This window comes from Hordeum vulgare, chromosome 7H, assembly GCF_904849725.1.
Source record: "Hordeum vulgare subsp. vulgare chromosome 7H, MorexV3_pseudomolecules_assembly, whole genome shotgun sequence".
NCBI lineage: Eukaryota > Viridiplantae > Streptophyta > Magnoliopsida > Poales > Poaceae > Hordeum > Hordeum vulgare.
Window position 1 is genome coordinate 554,326,676 of NC_058524.1, and position 27,752 is coordinate 554,354,427.

Below are 27,752 nucleotides of genomic sequence, written 5' to 3' on the forward strand. Positions count from 1 at the left end.
TCCCCCACATTATGGTAATTACGTGCCACTAGTGCACGTGGTGAACTACAGTTACATGCATGGAGATTGCATGGTAAGCTTTTCTACTATTACGACATCCGTGCATATTTTGCATAAATTCTTGTAAAACTAAACTACATTGCTAGCTACAAAGTTATTACTATGTTTTTCAACAGAAAATCCCGCAAGATTGTGTGCCTCATCTGATGTTTCCAAGAGGTCACGTTGATGCTATGAGGATACGACCAACATGGCCACGTCAGCCTAGGTATCTCCATCACTCCTGTCAACATCATCGCCAAAAATGGTCCATGGGTACACGCTAAGCACGTGACACAATGCTTCTTCATAAATGACCCGGATAATCCCAGCCGTGCTGTCGTGAGGAGATCCAAAAGGAGAATCGTCGGAATAGATGGAGTCACCAACGAGGAAGACTATGACCAATATGGCAACCCGATGAGGGAAGATGACGATGATGATGAAGCATATATACGTGAAAAGAAGAATCAAGACTACATTACGTAAGAAAGATCGTATTCCATGGCTCCGGAAAAGTCACAAGGAGGGGCTCAATTACTCGGCAACGAACAAGAAAGGGAAGAAGCTCAATGTGAAACGTCGTCGACACAGCTGATCAGAAACCTACATTTATATACATGTATCTATTTTGTGTATGCATTTAGGTAACCGTTATCGGTGAACTGATATGTTACCACCACATGCATGGTTCCGGCGATATTCGCGCATTGGGGGGGAGGGAGACGCCGTCGCCGGGAGAAAAATAAAAAAACAAAAACAAAATGGAGAAAGCAGTACAAAAAAATAAAACTAAATAGAAAAGAAAAGGAAAATAACGAAAAAAAACAAAACAAAAAAGTAGAAAAGGAAAATAATAAAAAGAAAAGATGGAAAAGATAGTAGTAGCGCTTGTTTAGGTAACCAGCGCTACTGCTAAGTTAGCTATTGTGCTAGTTCAAAACTAGCGCTACTGCTATTTTGAGTTAACTGCCGCGGGCGCTATGTTTTTTTTCACCAAAACCCCTGCCGCCTCCATCCCGCAACAGATCTCGCAGGCGGATCTCCTCCACCGGTGCTCCCACCTACCCCTCCACCGGCGCCGTCCACCGATGCCCCCACCATCCCATCCACCGGCGCCCTCCACCGGCAGCCCACACCATCCCCTCCACCGATAGCCCCCACCGTCCCCTCCACTGACACTCTCCATCGGCGCCCCCAGCATCCCCTCCACCGGTATACCCCACCGGCGCCCCCACCGACGCCCCCACCACCGCCTCCACCAACGCTCCCCACTGCCACTCCCCCCCGTGCCGCCTCCCACCCGCAGCAGGTCCCGCCGGGCCACCACCGCCACACCATCTTCTCTCTGCCGGCAGGTATAAATCTTTAGTTATTTGGTGAACCAGCAATTTTCATGTATGATCATATACTTCGTCAAGCACTGTGTTGTAGTTTTACGACATTACAGCTATGTACTCCCTGTGTGCTGAAAATGTTGTCCGAAAGGTTCATGAAGTTTCTCAAATAAAAACTTTTATAGGAGCATTTCTCAAATGCTTGCCAAAGAAACGTTTTGTTCCTTCCACCAGAACTTAGAGTGTTCCATGAGAAGATTTCTTACCTTTTGTTCTCTAGTAGCATCAAAGATGTTTGTAGTAGTGCAGCTGACATATAAAATTGTTCAAATGAAAAATAGTGATACATTATTTCATAATCAAATGGACTGGATGAATCAATTAGATATCAAAGTGAATAGCTTTGGGAGCATCTTTTATTTATGGATATGATTAATTAGCATTGTTCGTTATCGTTTCAATAGTGTAACTATTCGTAAGTCTTCTACTAGTCCATGTGAATTTCCATTTACATAATTGTACCAGCAAAAAAAGATGAATCATAGTAGAATTGTAGGTGATGATCCTCTAATATATTTATTTACTTTTTATTTTTAACATGGTTTAGATAGAGATGATGAAATAATGTCGGAATGTCCCTTCTTGTCATTGATGTTTTGCCGGAATGTCCGAGTGCCCTATGTTTTGCCGGAATGTTGATTCATTTACGTTCCGGCAAATTTCAGGTGCTCCATATGTCCACTTTTTAGCAAAGGCCATGCCGAAATTTTCGGCATGACTTGTGCTAGCAACTAGGACATATGGAGTACCCGTGATTTGCCCGAAGGGGAATGAATCAACATTCCGACCAAATATAGGCCCCTTTTTTCTCGTCATTATATCTTTTATTTACAATTGTTGCATAGGAAACATGTCTACTGACATCGAAGTCGTGGGTGGTTCTGCTCGCCCCGCATACCCCATCGAGGCAGCAAATCACTATCTTGATTACCTAGACGAACACCATATGGGGTTGCATGGTGGCGGCAGTGGTCCCAACCCCGACCCCGGCACCAGCACTGGCACCGACACCGACACCACCCCCGAGACCGGCAACGATGCTATCGTAGCCGGTAAAGTGTGGGGACCCCGACTTACTAGTCGAGAATCGCCGTGCTCAGTGATCCCAGAGATCAATGCTCACCGAACACAGAAACTGAATAAAGAGTCTTACATCCAAGTACCGATTATTACAACACGTGACCGAAGGGTCAATTTCACAAGACAGGGCCTAAGGCCAAATCACACGAATACACTAATAGCGGAAAACATAGGGGCTAAGCGGGTGCCCATGCCATCAAGCCTACACCGACAAACATTCTGACTCGGAAGCGTCCTCGTTCGCAGGGGTGTCTTCGAAGACGTACTCATCTCCAAACTCCGGTCCTTCCATGTCTGGTCAATAACATAACCAGTGGCAAGCCAATGCGTACTTTGAATGTACTCGCAAACAGCCCATGATAAAATCAACGAAAGTGAAGGATAACAATATCATGCATTTCTAGTGTAACTCATCTGGGTGGAATGATCATGAATATGTATCAAGTTAAAGAATTACTCTTGAAGAACAGGTTACAGATATCAATATATCTGCCGAGGGCTGAACCGTCTGGGTTCACCCTATATGCCAAGTCACCAAACTTGGTCATATCATTGCTATCATAGCAACACCTTTCTCATCACCACACACACACACACACTCACAGCCGCTTGGTTTATGCGGAAATATCAGGACGTAGTTTAAGCAGGATTACCCAACTGTCCTTAACCGTGGACACGACTATTCGAATAGTTTACACTCTCCAGAGGTAGTACGCTAGACCCACGAGATCCAGGAAACTTCCGTGTCATCCACGACTCGCGGTATATCACATACCCGAGGTAATTACCCGATCAATGCCTTTCCCCTGACGATACTAGCCAAAGAGGTCCACTCGATTGGTACCCAGCCCACATGTTGTACGTCTTACGAGCACCAACTCTGGACAGCACCAACCATGCGGGGACCAACGGTGTGACTGGAACTCATAAAACTGGCATAGTCGTCCTACCCGGCACGACCCCATCACGAGAGTGACCACACATCACTCCCGCCACTAGTAATGTGGCTCTTTGCTAGCACCGACCAGAGTAATTAACATAGCCCCGTCCCATAAGGGGTAACGTGGTCGTACTAATAAGGTTGGGACGGTCGACACACCATAAATCTAATCCCATTTTCGAAACCTTACTCACACAAATACCGGGTGCATCACTTCACCAAAAGTGACCACCTATCTCATCATCACCCTCGGGCATTACTAGCACCCGACAGGGTTTTCATAAACTCTTGTTTTATGACAACATCATGCTCATGATAATACTACTGCTATCTTTACTTGTCAACAAGGTATTTGCATGACCCTAAGGGGTAGAGTCAAGCTCAATGCATCTGCTCCGAGGGAGCCTTCGGTAAAATCATATAAAATGATTACCGGCACTTAAGATCATATGCAACGGGAATACTTGCTATTTTAACATGCAAGGTAACATATGCTCAGTCATGGTCAAAGGCTGCTTGCCTTGGTTAGCTAAGTATCCGGGGTCTTCGAGGTCTTCCGCTCCGATTCCCTCGACACATGGATTTTCTATCATTGATAAAACAATAAATAAGAAATAGCTCACACAGAAATAGTCCACAAAGTCATTTAAAAATGTTCCCTATTACTCACAAATCTAAGATTTCATTTAAAAAAAATATTTACCTTAGTTTTCCTTGAAGGAATATTTTTGAAAACAACCAAGAAGAAGCAAAACTATTCGATTTAGCCCTTTTTATTATTATAAAATAGAATAGTTGCTGGAAAAATTTATCTAAGCATACCATTAAATACTACACATTTTTAGAAAAATAACAGTGGAAGAATTATGCTTCGACACTGGTTAAATGTTTTTATAAAAATCTTAGAAATCAGGGTTTTAAAATAAAAAGAAAATCAGCCTAGCTCCTGGCCTGGCTCGGCCCAGAGCTTGGCTGGCCCATGGCCAGCCGACGGCCTGCCCTGGCGCGCGCGCCATCAGGTTTGAACCTGATGCGCGGGGCCCTGTGGTCAGTGGCCGAGGCCAGCGCGGGGGAGGAGGTTGGGCCACCGACACGTGGGGCACACCTGTCGGGGTCGTCTCCTACCTGCAGCCAGAGAGGAGGAGGATGACGCCGACGAGGTTGCCGACGCGCTCATGCTTCAATGAACACGGGAGTGGGTTTGCCTGACCGTCGCCTACCTGCTGTTGGTTGAAACAACGATGGGGAGGCAAGGGTTCGCCGGCGACGAGGAGGCCGTGGCAGAGGGGTTTCGGGAGGTGGTCGAGGGGGTGGCTAGAGACACGGAAAAGCTCGGGCGAGTTAGGGAAAGCTTCGTGGGATCAAGGGGGTCAGTTTGGGGGGTCGAGTGGTGCAGGATCCCTCGTGTAGCCGGAGATTGACCGGAGCTCCGAGGCGGACGGGCCTCGGTCGATCTCGAGCACCGGGGCTCTACTGGTTTGCTGGGGTGGCTAGGGAGGTGCTAGTGATCGTGGCGAACCTATATGAGGGGTGCTCCAGCGAGGGGGAGGGCTATTTATAGGCCCGCGACGGTAAGCAGATTCGGGAGCGCCGGTGACTCACCGTGGCACGCATGGGAGCGCAGAGAGAGATTGGGGGTTGAAACCACGGTCTCTGGACGTGGTATTGGACCGCCCGAACCATCTGCAGCAGAGAGAGAGAGAGAGAAGGCGAGCATTCGTGGCTGCGCAATCTTGGCCGGTTCTGGAGCGTGCGGGCACACGTTGCGCGAGCTCTAGCGCGAGAGAGGAGGGGCCCTGAGGCTTTCCCGACGCAGAGGGGTTGTTGGGGAAGAGGTTGGACATCTCGAGAGAGGCTGGAACTGGCCGAGGGCGTTGCCCCCACCTTGGTGACTCCCTGGAGCTCGCCCAGAGCGCAGTTTTGGCATGCCACGGCGTTTGGTTTTAGTGGAACTTTGGCTGGTCAAAGGAGGCAAGAAATACTGGTGCTGTCAGTCATGAACTGAGGTCTAAATTGGGGCTTTTGGCCTTTCCACTTTGAACCAATGAGGGGCCAGTTGACTGGGTTAGATACAGGTGCTGGCCACTTAATTTAAGAGTTTGAAGCAAAGGAGTTTGGTTTAGCTGTGGCTAAGGTGGCTTTTTCCTATCTGTGAGAAGGTTTTCGATAGTGGGTTTAGGGGATTGCACCCCACCACTGGTGCTAAGACTTAACATGTTTGGTTTTGGTGGTAAACCATGGAGCTCCACCAAATTTGAGCTCCAAAGGACAAGTTTAGCTTTGTAAACTTCAAATCACTCCAATATGACCAGATCTGTTCCTTCCAAAGGGAGTGTGGGCAAAGTAAGTCCCACAAATCCCATTTTTGGTGTGAAACCCTCATTTGAGGTATTAGGCACTCCTGCAAAGTTTTAGCCTCATTGGACAAATTTGCTATGTAAAGTTGCTCTAACTTGATTCTGGACACACAGGGTTTTTGGGTTATTTGGGGTCCTTATCCACCTTTGATCAAGGTGAAACTTTATGTGGACACCAAACAAGGCTTAGGGATACCACTGGAATTTTCTAGGAATTTATTGAGAATATTTCCTTTGGAAATATTTCAAAATGCAAAACAGACAGAAATAGCTTTTATAGTTTTAATCAATAAAAATAATATAAAATGGGGTTTAAAATCCTACGTAAGGAAAATATATGTCATTCTGATCACCTCTAAATTTAATCAGATTTTTCCAAAGGAGAAAAGTATTTTTCCATGTTGGAATACCAATTCTGACCTTAGAAATGGACAGGTTATTTAATTAGGAAAATAATCACAAAAATAATTATTTTTGCGTTTTTGAAATATGAAGATAGGTAAAAATCAGATTACCAAATATGAGTAGAAGCACTTCTTGCTATCAAGGACATGTAGTGCAACTCAAGGTGGTTTTACTTTGGTCAGCAATAAGCAAAGGTTTTTGAAATCAGTAATAATACCAAGGAATTTAGGGTTTTAAATATTCACATGATCAAGCATACAAGCATACAATGTCAATCATGGCACTCACATCATTAGTTTTGAAAAAGTTTTAACCAGCTCAGAATTTTACATCAGAGACAGGTGATAGCAAAAACAGGGTGTGACAGACCTATCACCCTTACAAGAATCTCGTCCCCGAGATTCGTAAGCTAGGTGCTAAAAAGGTCTCGAAACTCAGATCGGAGATAGTCTTCACGCTCCCATGTAGCTTCGGCTTCGGTGTGGTTGCTCCATTGAACCTTGAAATACTTTATGGTGCGGCTTCGGGTGCATCGCTCTGCTTCTTCCAGAATGTGGATTGGCCTCTCGCGGTAGGTGAGATCAGACTGAAGGTCAATAGCGTGGTGATCAACGTCCTTGTAAGGATCGGAACGACTTGGCGCTTGGAGACACTTCCGAAGTTGTGACACGCAGTCAAAACATTGTGCACACCTGAAAGTTCCGGAGGTAACTCCAACTGATAAGCAACTTCTCCACGCCTTGCCGTGATCTTAAATGGCCCAATGAAGCTTGGAGCGAGTTTCCCCTTAACGTGGAAACGCTTGGTTCCCTTGATAGGTTTGACCCGGAGGTACACTAGATCTCCGGGAATGAACTCCACATTCCTATGGCGAGAGTCCGCATAACTCTTTTGTCGCGACTTGGCTGCCTTCAGATTTTCTTGGACTAGTTGCACCTTCTCTTCTGCCCGGTGCAAAACTTCTGGTCCGAAAATCAGCCCGTCTCCGGTTTCTGACCAGTTGAGCGGGGTGCGGCACTTCCGTCCGTACAACACTTCGAACGGGGCCATCTGGAGACTAGACTGGTAGGTGTTGTTGTATGAAAACTCAGCGAATGGTAGACCGTCTTTCCATTTGGCTTCGTGCGCTAGGACACATGCGCGGAGCATATCTTCGAGTATCTGATTCACCCTTTCCGTCTGTCCTCCCGTCTGAGGGTGGAAGGCCGTGCTAAAAGAGAGCTTGGTACCGAGCGATTTCTGAAGTTTCCTCCAAAACCTTGAGGTGAACTGCGTGCCTCCATCAGATACAATCTCCTCGGGAACTCCATGAAGGCTTACTATGCGCTCGATATAGAGACTAGCCAACTTGTTCCCCTCATAAGTGGTGTTGACAGGGATAAAATGGGCCACTTTGGTCAAATGGTCGACAACAACCCATATCGAGTCGTGGCCCTTGCTAGACCTTGATAGGCCGGTAATGAAATCCATCCCTTCCTTGTCCCACTTCCATTCTCGCACCTGGAGAGGTTGTAGCAGTCCTGCGGGTCGCTGATGCTCAGCCTTAACTTGCTGACACACAACGCACTTGGCCACATAGGACGCGATTTTCCTCTTCATGCCGTGCCACCAGAATCTTTCTCGAAGATCTTGATACATCTTGGTAACAGCAGGGTGAATGGAGTAGGGTGTATCATTACCTAGACGAACACCATATGGGGTTGCATGGTGGCGGCAGTGGTCCCAACCCCGACCCCGGCACCAGCACTGGCACCGACACCGACACCACCCCCGAGACCGGCAACGATGCTATCGTAGCCGGTAAAGTGTGGGGACCCCGACTTACTAGTCGAGAATCGCCGTGCTCAGTGATTCTAGAGATCAATGCTCACCGAACACAGAAACTGAATAAAGAGTCTTACATCCAAGTACCGATTATTACAACACGTGACCGAAGGGTCAAGTTCACAAGACAGGGCCTAAGGCCAAATCACACGAATACACTAATAGCGGAAAACATAGGGGCTAAGCGGGTGCCCATGCCATCGAGCCTACACCGATAGGCATTCTGACTCGGAAGCGTCCTAGTTCACAGGGGTGTCTCCGAAGACGTACTCATCTCCAAACTACGCTCCTTCCATGTCTGGTCAATAACATAACCAGTGGCAAGCCAATGAGTACTTTGAATGTACTCGCAAACAGCCCATGATAAAATCAACGAAATTGAAGGATAACAATACCATGCATTTCTAGTGTAACTCATCTGGGTGGAATGATCATGAATATGCATCAAGTTAAAGAATTACTCTTGAAGAACAGGTTACAGATATCAATATATCTTCCGAGGGCTAAACCTTTCGGGTTCACCCTATATGCCAAGTCACCAAATTTGGTCATATCATTGCTATCATAGCAACACCTTTCTAATCACCACACACACACACACACACACACTCACGCACGCTTGGTTTATGCGGAAATATCAGGACGTAGTTTAAGCAGGATTACCCAACTATCCTTGACCGTGGACACGACGATTCGAATAGTTTACACTTTGGAGAGGTAGTACGTTGGACCCATGAGATTCGGGAAACTTCTGTGTCATCCACGACTCGCGGTATATCACATACCCGAGGTAAGTACCCGATCAATGCCTTTCCCTCACGATACTAGACAAAGAGGTCCACTCGATTGGTACCCAGCACACATGTTGTACGTCTTACGAGCACTAACTCTGGATAGCACCAACCATGCGGGGACCAACGGTGTGACTGGAACTCATAAAAATGGCATAGTCGTCCTACCCGGCACGATCCCATCACGAGAGTGACCACACATCACTCCCGCCACTAGTAATCTGGCTCTTTGCTAGCACCGACCAGAGTAATTAACATAGCCCCGTCCCATAAGGGGTAACGTGGTCGTACTGGTAAGGTTGGGATGGTTGACACATCATAAATCTAATCCCATTTCCGAAACCTTACTCACACAAATACCAGGTGCATCACTTCACCAAAAGTGACCACCTATCTCATCATCACCCTCGGGCATTAGTGGCACCCGACGGGGTTTTCATAAACTCTTGCTTTATGACAACATCATGCTCATGATAATACTACTGCTATCTTTACTTGTCAACATGGTATTTGCATGACCCTAAGGGGTAGAGTCAAGCTCAAAGCATGTGCTCCGGGGGAGCCTTTGGTAAAATCATATCAAATGATTACCGACACTTAAGATCAGATGCAATGGGAATACTTGCTATTTTAACATGCAAAGTAACATATGCTCAGTCATGGTCAAAGGGCTGCTTGCCTTGGTCAGCTAAGTATCCGGGGTCTTCGAGGTCTTCCGCTCTGATTCCCTCGTCACACGGATTTTCTATCGTCGATAAAACAATAAATAAGAAATAGCTCACACAGAAATTGTGCACAAAGTCATTTTAAAAATGTTCCCTATTACTGACAAATCTAAGATATCATTTTGAAAAGATTTGCCTTAGTTTTCCTTGAAGGAATATTTTTGAAAACAACCAAGCAGAAGCAAAAGTATTCCATTTTAGCCTTTTTTATTATTATAAAATAGAATAGTTGGTGGAAATATTGATCCATTAAATACTACACATTTTTAGAAAAATAACAGTGGAAGAATTATATTTTTACACTGGTTAAATGTTTTTATAAAAATCTTAGAAATCAGGGTTTTAAAATAAAAAGAAAATCAGTCTAACTCCTGGCGTGGCTCGGCCCAGAGCTGGGCTGGCCCATGGCCAGCCGACGGCTTGCCCAAGCGCGCGCGCCGTCAGGTTTGAACCTGACGCGCGGAGCCCTGCGGTCAGTGGCCGAGGCCAGCCGGGGGAGGAGGCTGGGCCACCGACAGGTGGGGCACACCTGTCGGGGTCGTCTCCTACCTCCGACCAGAGAGGAGCAGGAGGACGCTGACGAGGTTGCCGACGCGCTCATGCTTCAATGAACACGGGAATGGGTTTGCTTGACCGTCGCCTACCTGCTGGTGGTTGAAACAACAACGGGGAGGCAGGGGTTCACCGGCGACCAGGAGGCCGTAGCGGAGGGGTTTCGGGACGTGGTCGAGGGGGTGGCTAGAGACACGGAAAAGCTCGGGCGAGTTAGGGGAAAGATTCCTGGGATCAAGGGGGTCAGTTTGGGGGGTCGAGTGGCGCAGGAGATGTCGTGTAGCCGGAGATCGACCTGAGATCCGAGGCGGAGGGGCCTCGGTCGATTTCGAGCACCGGGGCTCTGCTGGTTTTTTAGGGTGGCTAGGGAGGTGCTAGTGATTGTGGCAAAGTTATCTGAGGGGTGCTGGACCGAGGGGGAGGGCTATTTATAGGCCCGCGATGGTGAGCAGATTCGGGAGCGCCGGTGACTCACCGTGGTGCGCATGGGGGCGCAGAGAGAGGTTGGGGGTTGAATCCACGGTCTCTGGACGTGGTATGGGACCGCCCGAACCATCTGCAGTAGAGAGAGAGAGATAGAAGGCGAGCATTCGTTGCCGCGCAACCTTGGCCGATTTTGGAGCGCGCGGGCACGCGTCGCGCGAGCTCTAGCGCGAGAGAGGAGGGGCCCTGAGGCTTGCCCGATGCAGAGGGGTTGTCGGGGAAGAGGTTGGATATCTCAGGGGAGGCTGGAACTGGCCGAGGGCGTGGCCCCCACCTCGGTAACTCCCTGTGGCGCGCCCAGAGCGCAGTTTTGGCATGCCACGGCATGCTGGTGCACTCTGAGGCACTTTGGACATGTCTAGCGTGTCCTGGCACTTGCTGGGGTGTGGCTAGCCGTTTGGTTTTAGTGGGAGCTTCGGCTGGTCGAAGGAGGCAAGAAATACTAGTGCTGTCAGTCATGAACTAAGGTCTAAATTGGGTTTTTTGGCCTTTCCACTTTGAACCAGTGAGGGGCCAGTTGAATGCGGTTAGATACACGTGCTCGCCACTTAATCTAAGAGTTTGAAGCTAAGGAGTTTGGTTTAGCTGTGGCTAAGGTGGTTTTTTCCTATCTGTAAGAAGGTGTTCGAAAGTGGGTTTAAGGGGTTGCATCCCACCACTGGTGCTGAGACTTAACAAGTTTGATTTTCGTTGTAAACCATGGAGTTCCACCAAATTTGAGCTCCAAAGGACAAGTTTAGCTTTCTAAACTTGAAATCACTCCAATATGACCAGATCTGTTCCTTCCAAAGGGAGTGTGGGCAAAGTAAGTCCCACAAATCCCATTTTTGGTGTGGAACCCTCATTTGAGGTATTAGGCACTCCTACAAACTTTTAGCCTCATTAGACAAACTTTGCTATGTAAAGTTGCTCTAACTTGATTCTGGACAAACAGGGTTTTTGGGTTATTTGGGGTCCTTATCCACCTTTTATCAAGGTGAAACTTTATGTGGACACCAAACAAGGCATAGGGATACCACTGGAATTTTCTAGGAATTTATTGAGAATATTTCCTTTGGAAATATTTCAAAATGCCAAATATGAGTAGAAGCACTGCTTGCTCAAAAATGAGTAGAAGCACTGCTTGCTATCAAGGACATGTTATTTAATTAGGAAAATAATCACAAAAAAAAATTATTTTTGTGGTTTTGAAATATGAAGATAGGTAAAAATCAGATTACCAAATATGAGTAGAAGCACTGCTTGCTATCAAGGACATGTAGTGCAACTCAAGGTGGTTTTACTTTGGTCAGCAATAACCAAAGGTTTTTGAAATCAGTAATAATACCAAGGAATTTAGGGTTTTAAATATTCACATGATCAAGCATAAAAGCATACAATGTCAATCATGGCACTCACATCATTAGTTTTGAAAAAGTTTTAACCAGCTCAGAATTTTACATCACAGATAGGTTATAGCAAAAACAGGGTGTGACTTAAAGCACCGAAGAAGAAGAGGACACGAAGACCAAACGAGCTTGGCATCGGACAAATTGTGGTCACTGAGATGCACCCCAAGAAGTTAGAGCCAGCATCGCCAGAGGAAGCACACAAGTGCCGGGGCAATCAACTTGGATGCATCCTCAGGGAAACCGCTAATATCAACGACGAGAAGTTGAAGCAGATACCACATATGGAGCACATGCTCCTAAAGAAGTTGCACAATAGGTTCATGTTCCCCAGTCGGGATGACGACAAATATAAAGAGCCATGGGACGACGTCGCCATGACAAAGATAAACGACAAGGCGATGGTGATGTTCACCAACGACTTGTCCTCCTGGAAAGTTCAGGTGACAAAAGCGTTTGCGAAGGATGAACCATGATCCAAGATTCATGCTGATAATCCGACAACAACAAGAGAGGACTTTGCAAAACTCCAGGAGAATTGCGATAAAGAAGAAGTCCATGCAAAGTCGGAAAAAATGAACGCGCTCCAGGGCAGGAACACGCCTCCCCACCGCCTCAGAAGCCATTGTTACGAGGGAAGAGGCACATATGGGCCAATGAGGATGCCGAACGTGAAAGTCTCGGGATCTGAGACCCCTTGGCGGAGTTCACCAACCTGCTGGAGCATGACTGGATCAGGACCCGATACAAGTGGGACAAAGTCAGAAAGATCTTTTAAACGGACCCGAACACGAGGGAGTTCATGAGACTTGTGGTAATTGTTATATTACCACATTATCATATTAGCTTCCAATCAATTTGACTGCAAGTTTTGTAAAATTAGTAAACCATCCACGTTCCTTTTGTAGAAAGAGTAGCACCAAAAGGCAGCTGAAAGCGACGAGTCGTCATAGTCGTCGGCGAGGCCCAAGTGGGACACCCCATTCAACCGGTCCCTAAACATACTGAAAAAGGTCCCGGTGGACAAGCCGCCGTCCTATGGACGTGTGAGGGCCTCGGAGATGGCGCCTCGTGGAAGACGTGCTACCCCGAGGAGCGAGAGGAAAGAAGGAAGAGACGGTTGGTCGTTACTCAGGAGAGCATCGACGAGAAGGTCGCGATTGCGGTCAATAAGACCAAAGCTGAGACCAAAGAAGAGTTTGTCGGGGTAGTGAGGTGGTTGGTCACTAACGCGGTGGCCAGCTTGATTACGGCAATTTTCAATTGGTCGAAGAGCAATCCAAATGCATGGCTGTAGGACTTTTCCCTTCCCACCTTTGTCGGGAGCAAGTCGGCGAACACCACAACACCATCACCTGCCCAAGCAACCGCAAAAGGTCCCGTTCCTGTTCATAGCAGCCCGACCTCCGTCTCTGGCATGCTCGGTTGTCCTTCATCGCTCGCTGAGCTCAACGCCCTCACGGTAATTACGCATCATACCATTTTCACCAGCATGTCTATAGTTTTCCATTTCAGTTGCCTTTCAGATGTTTGATGTCGCACACATGTCTCCTTCGTAGGCCGACGACACCCCGTGCACCCTACTCTACAACATCAAGGGCCAGAAGGTGGCTGTGGGAAAGGCAACCATCGTGAAGCCGAAGGACCGCAGGTTCCACAACCGAGAGATGGCCGATGGCGTATTCAAGGTTAACGTGGCCAGTGTTTTAGCAGGCTTCGAGGAATTGCCTCCTCCGATACCAGTCGATGACAACGAGACCCCTAAGATGATTGGCGCATGCAAGAACTGGTTCTTGCCTTGGCCGAAGTCTCTTCTTCGCCTTGAGGAGCCCAGTATCACGCCAACACCACCTTCTCAATAAGGTATGAACACCACCCCACCTACCAAATTACCTGCACCTGTCATGGCGGATGATGGTAGCTTACGACGAGAGGGAGAGCCTCCATTAGTGCCAGATCATGTCGCCCCCGCTGTAGAAGAAGCAAATGTTGATGATCACATGGAGGATGATGATGAGGACGTGAACAAGTATTTCAATACCGCCTTTGATGGATTGATGTCTCAGGACACCGAAGACTCACGCCTTGAGCATGGAGATGATGACTTGATGTTGCCTGATTTGTCGGAGCCGGAACTTCCTAAGGCAGAATGCAAAAAATCTCTCTTCAAGCCATCCTCGCAGGAGATGCCTCCAGATGCCGCCTCTACCCAGCAACCCAGGCGCGTCCACTATGTAGCCCGACGAGACTGGGGGTGGTGGTTAGGGAAGGTATGGTGGGCTCACTACCGCCACCCGCCAAGAAGCAAAGGAAGAGACCGGCCAGGAAAGGCCCTAAAGGCGCCATAGGTGCTTCAAGCAACCAGCCGCCTCTGAAACCTCGGGTGGTAGACAGAATACCTGTCGAAGGTAAGCCGCGTTTCCATGGCGCCGGCGAGCCGATTCTACCTACCAAAGCGCTAGATCACATACTGAGCAATGATCTAAATAGACCCCATGAAGATGTGTTGGCCAGAGAGAAAAGCCTTCTGGTCGCGAAAGATCCGGGATACCCACTTTACGCGGCTCAGGTGTCGGCTGGGAAGTTGTACGTTGATACCTCGCCCGCCAATTAGTTCCTCCTGCGATTTAACTACATCTACAACATGTTCCACATGACCAAGATGGATTTCCAGTTCATCCGCATGTATGCTATGTATCTCAACTACTTCATCACGATGGAGAGCATCAAATATATCTGCTTCGCGGACCCATAGTATATGCACAAGAGCTTGTTGGCAGTTTGCAAAGTGCACCGTGACTATGCGAGCAAGTACCTCAGCGAATTCATGACTGCTAATAAGGACAATGAAGCGATTCTCCTGCCTTATCATCCCTCGTAAGTTATCCGCGCATATCCTTTCGCACATGTTAATCATTCCTTTGCAAGCATGGAGGCTAATTTGAGGTGTACTTAATTTGCGCAGGGGCGGGCGCGGCGCCGTCCTCATCGTTCTGTACCCGGAATACTCCCATGGTATGTACTTGGACTCGTCGAAGAACCTCAAGAAAAAGGATTACACGCACATAAAGAGTGTTCTCGACTGTGCCCTGTTAACCTTCAGCCTTACTGGTGGATATATCGAGGTGAAAAGGCACGAGACGAAGGCCGGGCCGATTTTCCGCCATAAGACCCACTTCTGCTACATCCAGCAATCGCACAACAGTACGGCTGATGGATTCTACCTCATGCATCACCTGATGGAGTACAAAAGGGATAATCAACGCCTTCGCATGTCAGCTACTACCGAAGATGCCGAGATTGTCAGCTGGGCCACAAGCATAGGAAAGACACCGGATCATCGAATCTGAGCTGAGTTTTATCACGTACAGTGTAAACTAGCCCAAGTGATAATGAAGCAAGTCCTCGAACCAACGGGGATGTTCTAACATGGGCCAATCACGCGGGTTGATGTCCGAGCATTGCTAGTCGCTCAACGTCTGGACCTGAAGCCTTTCACGAAGCTCGGATGCTTCCTCCCTGACTATGAAGATTGGAACGCCGACATGGAGGACTGATTGTCAATGACAATGTGATGTAACTAAACCGCTGTCCTGAACTAGCGTGCCTTATCACTACTATCTTTGTATGGCAAAACTTTGAAATTATGCACGGCGAAACTATGTGATGTAACTAAACCGTGGTCCTGAACTAGCGTAGATCGCTCTAGTTAATTAGTTTGGTGTGACATCCTCGACTCTTGCAACAGAAATTATTGTAATTAAGCAACAGTGATCAATCGCTAATGATGCCACGTCATCAAATTCCCATCTCAGACCCGCGTTGATTCGAGTCTGTCCAGATCCAAAAATTGAAAAAAAGGGAAGTACTTTATCGGTTCATTACAAGTATTAAAAGAATATGTATATGAAAGAGAGAATTAAAAGTATGTATAATAAATTGTAAAGGAAAGTATGTTAAAAGAAAGTATTTAAAAAGAAAAATCAGTTAGTGAAAAGAAATTAGAAAGAAAGAAATAATAAAAAGAAAAGGGAAAAGGTAAAACAAAACAAAACAAATCAAACAAAAAAAAGAAAAGAAAAAAGAAAACAACCCCAACCGGCCCAACTGGGCCAAGTGGCCCAGCCGGCCTCCCCAACCCCTCCCTGGCTCAAACCCTAGCCGCCACCCCGCTACTCCCTCCCCCCCTGAGCGCCGCCGCCAGCCACCCCCCTCGTGGGGGGCCCCACCCCCCACCGACGGCCCCTCACCCCACGAGAGGCCCCTCCCCACCACCCGTAACTCCCTCCTCTCCTCCTGTGACTCTCCCTCCCCACGATCCCTCCACTCCCTCTCTCTCTCGGCTCCCACCAACCGAGAGCCCCCTCCCCATCCCCACGACACCTCTCCAACTCGCCCCCTCCCTGGCCGGCGAGCCCCTCTCCCATCCCGCCGGCAGCCCCCCCCGGCGGCCTCTTCTCCTCCCGCCGGCAGCCCCCCCACGGCCTCCCTCCATCGACCCTCCTCTCCCGGCGGCCCCCCACCTCACGACCTCCTCCTCCCCCCGGCGGCCCCTCCCCTCTCTCCGCGGCGAGCCCCCTCTCGGCCTCCACCCCGCCGGCAGGGGCGCCGGCCACCTCGGCCCCCCCCATCTCGGCGGCCGGCCCCTTCCGGGAGGTCCATCTCCGGCGGCCCTCTCTACGGTGGCCGCCCCTCCCCGTCGGCGGCTCCATCTTCGGGGGCCCCTCCTCACCGGGGCCCCTCTCGGCGAACCTCCGGCCGGCTCCTCCTCGCCGGCACGCCCGTCTCCACCGGAACGACGCCGTCTCCACCATCACCTTCGTGCGAACTCCAGCTTCACCGGGCCGTCACGTCACCGTCGGTGAGCCCCTCCTCGGGCTCCTCCCACCATGTCGATCTCCTCACCGTCCCGGTTCCGTTCCGGCAAACGGGGCCTCGATCCGTCGACGGTAGACTCCGGTAGGAAGGATTGAAGTTTGTGTTCTTCTAGGTGGAGTTAGAGAGAGTTCTGTGTCTGTGTTAAGAGAGAGAGAGATGAGTGTTGTGAGAGAAAAGAAAAATGAATAAAAACAAATGATGTATTAAATGCGTATGTATGTATGTATGTATGAGATGTGATGTATGTATTTGCGTATATGGATATTTAAAGAAATACGGTATTTCCACGGTTAGGTATCTAATAAAAAAGATGAGAAAATAACCTTAGGCCACTTACCGGTGGGGCCAATGCACCCGCTGTCTATGACAGGGAGGCCCCACGCGGTAGTTAATATAAATAATAAAAAAATAATGTTTTATTAAATAAATAAATAGATATATTAGTTAAAATAATTAATTAACATAATTAGAGTATGACACGTGGGTCCCTCGTTGAATTAATCTGATTAATAAATAATTAATCTTAATAAAAACTTGTGCCTATGACGTTCGGGACCCGCAGGTCAGTTGACCGGTCAAATGTTGATGTCAGCATGACATCGCGATGATGTCATAATGGGATTTTATTAAATCTTTTAAATCTGTTTTTAATTCTTAAATAATTAATAAAACTTTGAAAATTAATATTAAATAATCCGTAAGTCAGACCAAAATAATTTCAACATGAAAGTTGATCAGCAAAGCGAGACAATCCCGGATACACGGTCCGTTCGTGTGTCACGCGTCCCTAGCATAGCAAACATGGAACTTTTCCATCGCTTTCAGTGTAACCGGTAGTAGCCCGAGACCCGGAAAATATCGTCAGATATTCTTCCGACCCGTCTATGACGGATGTTGCTGCGTTAGCTCATGTCTAGCCTGCATTTTTCCATGTCATGCTTTGTGTTGCATCGGTGCTATTATTTATTGTTTCTTCCCCCTCTTCTTACTGGTAGACCCCGAGACTGACGCTGCTGCCGGGTACATCTACGAGCCTGCCGATCAGTCCTTTGCCGCAGAGCAGCAAGGCAAGCAAACTTCCCTTGATCATTTCTATATCGCCTATGTCTTTCTTCCTACTGCTTGCATTAGTATTTTGCTACTGTTGTAGTTAGCTCCTATATCTGATGCATAGCCTGTTTTTGATGAACTGCTACCTTCAGTCCTGTACTTTTAATATGCTTAGTATAGGTGGAGCAGTCATCCCCTCTGACCCCGTAGCTCAGTTGCCCCGCTTGTTTTCAAATCTCGATCTCTGATCGACGAGCCAAACCCGACACAGCACATTCACCCCCCTTCGTTGTACGACGCTACAGAGATACTATCGGGTACCGGGGGTGACACCTGAGAGAGTTCTCTGTCTCTGTTAAAAGAGAGAGAGATGAGTGTTGTGAGAGAAAAGAAAAATGAATAAAAACAAATGATGTATTAAATGCGTATGTATGTATGTATGTATGAGATGTGATGTATGTATTTGCGTATATGGATATTTAAAGAAATACGGTATTTCCACGGTTAGGTATCTAATAAAAAAGATGAGAAAATAACCTTAGGCCACTTACCGGTGGGGCCAATGCACCCGCTGTCTATGACAGGGAGGCCCCACGCGGTAGTTAATATAAATAATAAAAATAATAATGTTTTATTAAATAAATAAATAGATATATTAGTTAAAATAATTAATTAACATAATTAGAGTATGACACGTGGGTCCCTCGTTGAATTAATCTGATTAATAAATAATTAATCTTAATAAAAACTTGTGCCTATGACGTTCGGGACCCGCAGGTCAGTTGACCGGTCAAATGTTGATGTCAGCATGACATCGCGATGATGTCATAATGGGATTTTATTAAATCTTTTAAATCTGTTTTTAATTCTTAAATAATTAATAAAATTTTGAAAATTAATATTAAATAATCCGTAAGTCAGACCAAAATAATTTCAACATGAAAGTTGATCAGCAAAGCGAGACAATCCCGGATACACGGTCCGTTCGTGTGTCACGCGTCCCTAGCATAGCAAACATGGAACTTTTCCATCGCTTTCAGTGTAACCGGTAGTAGCCCGAGACCCGGAAAATATCGTCAGATATTCTTCCGACCCGTCTATGACGGATGTTGCTGCGTTAGCTCATGTCTAGCCTGCATTTTTCCATGTCATGCTTTGTGTTGCATCGGTGCTATTATTTATTGTTTCTTCCCCCTCTTCTTACTGGTAGACCCCGAGACTGACGCTGCTGCCGGGTACATCTACGAGCCTGCCGATCAGTCCTTTGCCGCAGAGCAGCAAGGCAAGCAAACTTCCCTTGATCATTCCTATATCGCCTATGTCTTTCTTCCTACTGCTTGCATTAGTATTTTGCTACTGTTGTAGTTAGCTCCTATATCTGATGCATAGCCTGTTTTTGATGAACTGCTACCTTCAGTCCTGTACTTTTAATATGCTTAGTATAGGTGGAGCAGTCATCCCCTCTGACCCCGTAGCTCAGTTGCCCCGCTTGTTTTCAAATCTCGATCTCTGATCGACGAGCCAAACCCGACACAGCACATTCACCCCCCTTCGTTGTACGACGCTACAGAGATACTATCGGGTACTGGGGGTGACACCTCGCTAAGTACTCCTGATGATATCTCTGTAGTATAGCTAGTCCGTCATGGTTATCGAGGGTGATTCCTCTTTCACCATTCCCGATGACGCCTCTGTCGTGCAACCCCGCGAGTGTGGGACCCCCGAGGGTGATTCCTCTAAGCCCACCTTGACGGGTACATCGTTCGGAATCCAACGAGGGTGATACCTCGGATTCCCCCGATGTTACAACCACACAGTTACTCGACCATGTTACTGGGATCATTGGTGATTAGTGTAAGCCGGGTGGATTCCCGCGAGACTGTGTTGCTGGCCTAATTAAAATGCTAATGGATTTGGGTATTTGATCTGGGTTGGTCGGAGACCTTTTCGCACTAACCGGCTACGCGGGAAGGATTATGGGTACTCGGCGTCGCGGTATCAGCCGAAGCTTTTCAGATGCCAGCAATGTAGCGGCGCGCACCCGAGTGGTCCCGAGATGCATCGCGCTTGTGATTAAGGGATGCTAGGACTGACGTCGGCCGCCCACGCCACGTGTAGGAGCGTGAAGGGGAACTGGGCCCATGAACCCTTTGTGCTTAGGTTTTAGACTGGCGGGCTGGCCTCTTTGATTAGTCTTAGGTGGGGCTGCGACGTGTTGATATTCCGAGGCCGGGCAGGACCCAGAAAAGTATGTCCGGCCAGAGTGTTATCGAGCGTGACGGGATATGTGGTGCACCCCTGCAGGGATGAAAATTAACTATTCGGATAGCCGTGTCCACAGTTACAGGACGACTTGGAGTTGTGCCCCGATCTTTTACAACTACAATTGTTACTTAACTGGATTTAGTTTGCCTCGGGATTGCTTCCTCGCAGGGAGTCGAGGGAGGATCTTTAGGCGTGACCTCACTTTAATATTGCTGCAACAATATGACTATTCTTGTGTTACCCCTGTTCTACTCTCGTCTATTGCTGCAAGACCCTGAAGATGCTAGTCTTCGATAGGACTAGGCCTTCTCTCTCTATTCTCGCATTGCTGCAGTCAGTCCACATATAACCCCCTTCTTTGATACTGATGCATAATTAGAATAGTTCTGATGCAAGACTTGCGAGTACTTTGGATGAGTACTCACCGCTGCTTTGCTCCCCCCTTGTTCCCTTGATCCGTTTGCTGCGACCAGATGATGAAGCCCAGGAGATGGAGGTCCCCGCCGCCGACGACTGCTACCTCGACGGTGCCTACTACTACGTGGAGGCCGCTGAAGATCAGGAGTAGTTAGGAGGTTCCCAGGCAGGAGGCCTCGCCTCGTTCGACCGTTGTATCTTTTGTGCTAGCCTTCTCTAAGGCACCCCATGTTTTATGTCTGTACTCAGATATTTGTTGCTTCCGCTGACTCGTGTGTTTATCGAGCTTTCATATTCTAGCCCTCGAGGCCCCTGGCTTGTAATATGAAGCTGATGTTATTTTATTTGTGTCTAGAGTTGTGTTGTGATATCTCCCCGTGAGTCCTTGGGTTTGATCGTACGCATTTGCGTGTATGTTTAGCGTACGATTAAGCCGAGGGCGTCACAAGTTGGTATCAGAGCCAACTGCCTGTAGGTAGCCCCCTTTCCAACTCCTTGGCCGAAGTTGAGTCTAGTGTTTGAAAAACTTTACTAACACTGATGTTGTGGCTTACGGGCCCACATCTCAATTGGGTGGTATTAGTATCTTTTACTCCTTTCCTATACTCTGGGCTCTACTTTCTCTTCTCTTTCGGGTCAAAGATTTTACTAACTCTAACATTAGGTTCTCGAATCACATCGATCCGGAGTGCTGGACTATCTACTCTTTTTCTTCCGAATATGTATTACACACACTGTCATTGACATCCGTCAATCTTATTTTCAGATGCGTCCCGCAAGACAGCACGTGCGCCTGACACAGGCCACTGAGACGACTGGGTTCCCGGCCATTTTGGTCGATCTCCTGACCAGGCTGGGATATCGCTGGTACCCCGAGTACACTGTGTTCGAGGATTTCCGCGAGTACAACCAGTGCCAGTACCAGGCTGAGGTTCGCATCTTCGACGAGAGGGGCGGCGAGACCCTCGAGCGCCACGTGTTCTGTGGTATTGGAGTGTCGGTCGAGATGGCCGTCCATGATGCGGCCTACATCGCCATCACCCGTCTCCGTGGAGCGTACCCTCACCTAGAGGAGAGCCCTTACAGATACATCCCGCATGCTCCTGCTGGGGATGAGACTGGGTCTGATCTCACTGCCTACGCTTCTGACGTTCGGGAGCGCAGCGATCGTTCCTACGTCGCTGTCTGCGCCCCCTACGTGACGCGTCGCTACGACGCGCGGATTCTGGTGCAGTACACTAAGGCAATGGATCGTGCTTTCCGAGCTCTGACTGTGGAGCTGTATGCTACGCGCGCTCGTCTTTACGACGCGTTGACAGAGCTGCAGCCATCACACTGTCCGAGGGTTCCACCTATGCGCATCCGCGAGCCGAGCAGGACAGAGCTACCATCAGCTCTCGAGTGGACTGATGTTGGGTGTAGAACCCCTGCACTTGGACCTCAGCTGCTCGACTGGATGCGGTACCCTCACCAGAGTCACAACGGGACACAGGGTCCTGTCCCTACCTTCTATCACCGCCAGCTACCAGGATTCGATCGTCCTCTCCGACGTTGATGTAGCCTTATCGCTACATCTCGTTGTGGTACTCTTCCACCGCGTGCCTACGCGCCGCCTAGTGAGTCCAGGGTATCGTCAAATGCGTCCGGGCTATCGCCAAATTTCGAGTTTTTAATCGTTAGTGTGTAATCGAACTTATTTATGGGTCTGTATGTCGAACTCAACTACTATGGAGTATCTATCGCATTTCCCTTTCATTATGCTTGATTACTTCATGAATGCGTACGATGCCTTTGCAATTACTTTAAGCTAAACTACCCCTGCTAAATATTTAACAGGATGGTTAGACCAGCTGGTCGCCCATGTGGCCCTGCCAACGATGCACCACCCCCGCCTCCTGAGTATATGGCGGGGATGATCCAACAGTTTGAGCTGAACCGCCAGTTTATGCAAGGGCTCATGGATCAGTTCCAAAGGCCGAACATGAACCAACCACAAGGCGTGACACTGCAAGACTTCTGCCGTCTCAACCCTGCGATCTACCGCAGCTCAACTCAGCCTCTAGATGCTGATGACTGGCTCCGTGAAATTTCCTATGAGCGAGAGTCTGCCAATGTGCCCCTGGCGAGCTATGTCAACTTTGCCGCCTACTTTCTGAAGGGTCCCGCTGCTCAATAGTGGGACAGCCACAGGCGCTCTCAGCCCGATGGAACTATCATCACTTGGGCAGAGTTCAAGGCTGCTTTCCGTGCTCGATACATTCCCCAGGGAATCATGGACCGGAAGAAGCGTGAGTTCCGCAACTTGGTCCAGGGCAACAAGACTGTGGATGCTTATCAGCGGGAATTTCTGGAATTATCTCGCTATGCTGAAGAAGACATTGCGACTGATGCACGCAGGCAGGAGAAGTTCCGTGAAGGCCTCCACCCTGATATCAAGCTGACACTCCTCATTCAGGACTATGCTGATTTCGCCACCCTCGTGAACAAGGCTATTTAGGTTGAGACTGGTCTGCAGGAATACAAAGATAGCAGCAAGCGCAACCGTGACATGGGCTCATCTTCGGGCTCATCTGCACAGAAGCGGAAGATCTGGATTCCCAACAACATGTACCATGCACCTGCTCCTACTTCGAGGCCGTCCTATGCTGCACCTCGCCTGCCTCCTCCACCACCTAGGCAGCCGAGGCTCCCAGCTCCACCGCCTCGAGTTCCTCCTTCCCGCCCTGAGGACGGGCTGTGCTTCAAGTGTGGCCGTCCAGGTCACCGTGCTAGAGACTGCAGGCAGAATCCGAATCAGCTGGCACTTCCCACAGCTGGCCGTGGCAACAACCAGAACCGCAACTTCAACACTAAGCCTGCTTATGTTCGTGGTCAGGCCAACAACATTGATATGGGTCAAGCTCAAGACCAGCCTGCTACCGTGATGGGTACACTTCTCGTTAACTCAGTACCTGCTTCTGTATTGTTTGATACAGGAGCATCGCATTCCTTTATGTCAGAAAATTTTGCATACATGCATGACATTAGGAGCGAAGAGATGAACATCCCGATAGTGGTAAACACCCCTGGGGGCGAATGCCGAACCTCTGTGGTTTGCCCCCATGTTCCAGTTGAAATTGGAGGATTAGAATTCCTTGCCAACCCCATCCTACTAAAGTCATCCAACATTGATCTCATATTGGGGATGGACTGGTTGAAAGCTCATACGGCATCGATCGTTTGTGCCACCAAGACCGTCCACCTCCTACACCCTTCAGATGAACTAGTAAGCTACCATGCTCATCTCGTCCGTAATGCTGAGGCACGGCTGTATGCTTTGAATGCATTAAATACGTCGCCTCTTGAAGGGATTGAAAACATTCCAGTGGTCCGAGAGTTCCAAGATGTCTTTCCAGAAGAACTTCCGGGGATTCCCCCTGCTCGAGCTGTCGAGTTTGTCATTGACTTGGTACCCGGTACCACTCCTATTGCCAAGCGTCCTTATAAAATGCCACCACATGAACTCCTTGAACTTAAGCAAGAAATTGACAACTCGCTCCGTCTGGGTTTCATCCGTCCGAGTTCCTCTGCTTGGGGAGCACCTTCTCTCTTTATTAAGAAGAAGGATGGAACAAATCGATTGGTTCAAGACTATCGTCCTATCAACCAGGCCACTATTCAGAACAAATATCCTCTCCCTCGGATAAATGATTTGTATGATCAACTTGCTGGTTCCACCGTTTTCTCTAAGCTCGACTTGAGATTGGGATACCACCAGATCCGTGTTCGCAAGGAGGATATTCCAAAGACCGCCTTTGTTACTCGATATGGATCATACGAGTACACCGTCATGTCCTTCGGCTTAACCAATGCACCGGCAACCTTCTCTCGATTGATGAATTATATATTCATGGACTACCTCGACAAATTTGTCGTGGTATATCTGGATGATATTCTGGTGTTTTCGAAGAACAAAGAAGAGCATGCTGAACATCTTCGTCTTGTACTGGATAAGCTTCGGGAGCATAAACTCTATGCGAAGTATTCCAAATGTGAGTTCTGGCTAGACGAAGTGACTTACCTTGGTCATGTGATTTCCAAGGATGGTATTGCGGTCAACCCCGAATGAATTCAAGCTATTCTTGACTGGACTCCCCCGAAGAATGTCAAGCAAGTTAGAAGTTTTCTCGGACTCGCCAGCTATTGCCGTCGATTCGTCGAGAACTTCTCCAAGATTGCGAAGCCCTTAACCAACCTGCTTCACAAAGGTGTTAATTATGAATGGACTGATAAATGTGAGGAAAGTTTCCAGGCACTCAAGGACAAACTGACGTCCGCTCCAGTACTTGCTCCTCCAGATACGAAAAGGGATTTTGTCATATACTGTGATGCTTCTCGTCAAGGAATAGGTTGTGTCCTAATGCAAGATCGCAAGGTGATCACTTATGCTTCACGTCAACTGCGTGCTCATGAAGAGAACTACCCAGTTCATGACCTCGAGCTTGCCGCAGTCATTCATGCATTGAAGGAATGGCGACAATACCTTGTCGGTAATCACTGTGAAATCTACGCCGACCATCAAAGTCTGAAGTACTTGTTCACTCAACCGGAGTTGAACCTACGTCAACAAAGATGGATGGAGCGTATAGCAGATTCTGACTGTAGTATATCATATACCCCTGGCAAGGCTAATGTAATGGCTGATGCCTTAAGTCGCAAGTCATACTGCAACCACCTCCAGGTTCATCAGGTTCACGATCGTCTGCAAGAGGAATTCCGTAAGCTGAACCTCCACATTGTTCCTCAGGGTTACCTTGTTCCCCCTCCTGAAGAGTATCAAAAGATGAACCTCCGTGTTGTTAATCAGGGTTCCCTCAGTAACGTAGTGGTTGAACCAGATCTTGTGAGCTCCATAAAGAATCTGCAAGACTTTGACGATGATGTCGACAGGATTAAGAGCTATATTGCGAAGGGTAAACCCTCCTTTTTCACTGTTGATGAAGGTGGCGCCTTGTATTTCAAGGGTCGCCTATTCGTCCCAAATAAGAAGGAAAATCTCAGGATGACTGGGAAGGTGATGGAAGAAGCTCATGACACACCATTGTCTATTCACCCGGGTAGTACCAAGATGTACCAAGACATCCGGCAAATATTCTGGTGGCCCAATATGAAACAAGACATTGCACGCTACGTGGCAGAATGTGATATATGCCGGCGTATCAAAGGAGAACACCAAAAGCCTGCGGGAACTCTGCAGCCTATCTCTATTCCCGAGTGGAAATGGGACCATGTTGAAATGGACTTTGTCACTGGTTTTCCCAGATCTCAGAAGGGTAATGATGCTATTCTTGTCGTCATTGATTGACTGTCCAAAGTTGCACATTTCCTGGCCGTCAAGGAAACGATTAATGCTAGTCAACTGGCAGATCTTTATATGTCAAGAGTTGTTTCACTTCATGGTATTCCGTTGGTAATCAGTTCGGACCGTGGCAGCTTGTTCACTTCAAAATTCTGGGAAAGTTTTTAGAAGGCTATGGGGACTCATATGTCCTTCAGCACTGCATTTCATCCTCAATCCCAGGGACAAGTTGAACGAGTCAACCAAATTCTCGAGGACATGCTTCGAGCTTGTGTCATTTCTTTCGGTAAGAAATGGGAGAAATCTCTCCCGTATGCCGAGTTCTCTTACAACAATAGCTATCAAGCTAGTCTAAAGATGGCCCCTTTCGAAGTGTTGTATGGGCGAAGGTGTCGGACTCCTCTGAATTGGTCAGAAACTGGGGAACGATCACTCTTCGGTCCGGATATTATTCAACATGCCGAAGATCAAGTCCGCATTATTCATGAGAATCTGAAGGCTGCTCAGTCTCGTCAGAAGACTCAGTATGACCGTCATCATCAAGATATGGTCTATCAACCTGGCGAAAAGGCTTATCTTCGTGTCACACCAATGAGAGGCACACACCGTTTCGGAATCAAGGGCAAGTTAGCTCCTCGTTATATTTGTCCTTTCACTGTTCTCGAAAGGCGTGGAAGAGTGGCTTATCAATTGGAACTGCCGGCGAACCTTTCTCAGGTTCACGATGTCTTCCATGTTTCTCAGCTCCGTCGCTGCTTCAAGGACCCTATTCGAGCAGTGGATCACGATATGCTTGAGCTACAACAAGACCTCTCTTATAAAGAGCATCCGGTCCGCATTCTCGACCAAGCTGAACGTAAGACTCGTCGCAAGGTCACCAAGTTCCTTAAGGTGCAGTGGTCAAATCACTCTGAAGATGAAGCCACTTGGGAACGCGAGGATCATCTTCGTGATGAATACCCCGGGCTCTTTCCCTCTACTTCTTAATTCTCGGGACGAGAATTCTTGTTAGTAGGGGAGAATTGTGACATCCTCGACTCTTGCAACAGAAATTATTGTAATTAAGCAACAATGATCAATCGCTAATGATGCCACGTCATCAAATTCCCATCTTAGAGCCGTGTTGATTCGAGTCTGTCCAGATCCAAAAATTGAAAACAAAAGGGAAGTACTTTATCGGTTCATTACAAGTATTAAAAGAATATGTATATGAAAGAGAGAATTAAAAGTATGTATAATAAATTGTAAAAGAAAGTATGTTAAAAGAAAGTATTTAAAAAGAAAAATCAGTTAGTGAAAAGAAATTAGAAAGAAAGAAATAATAAAAAGAAAAGGGAAAAGGTAAAACAAAACAAAACAAATCAAACAAAAAAAAGAAAAAATAAAACAACCCCAACCGGCCCAACTGGGCCAAGTGGCCCAGCCGGCCTCCCCAACCCCTCCCTGGCTCAAACCCTAGCCGCCACCCCGCTACTCCCTCCCCCCCCTGAGCGCCGCCGCCAGCCACCCCCCTCGTGGGGGGGCCCCACCCCCCACCGACGGCCCCTCACCTCACGAGAGGCCCCTCCCCACCTCCCGTAACTCCCTCCTCTCCTCCCGTGACTCTCCCTCCCCACGATCCCTCCACTCCCTCTCTCTCTCGGCTCCCACCAACCGAGAGCCCCCCATCCCCACGACACCTCTCCACCTCGCCTCCTCCCTGGCCGGTGAGCCCCTCTCCCATCCCGCCGGCAGCCCCCCCCGACGGCCTCTTCTCCTCCCGCCGGCAGCCCCCCCACGGCCTCCCTCCACCGACCCTCCTCTCCCGGCGGCCCCCCACCTCA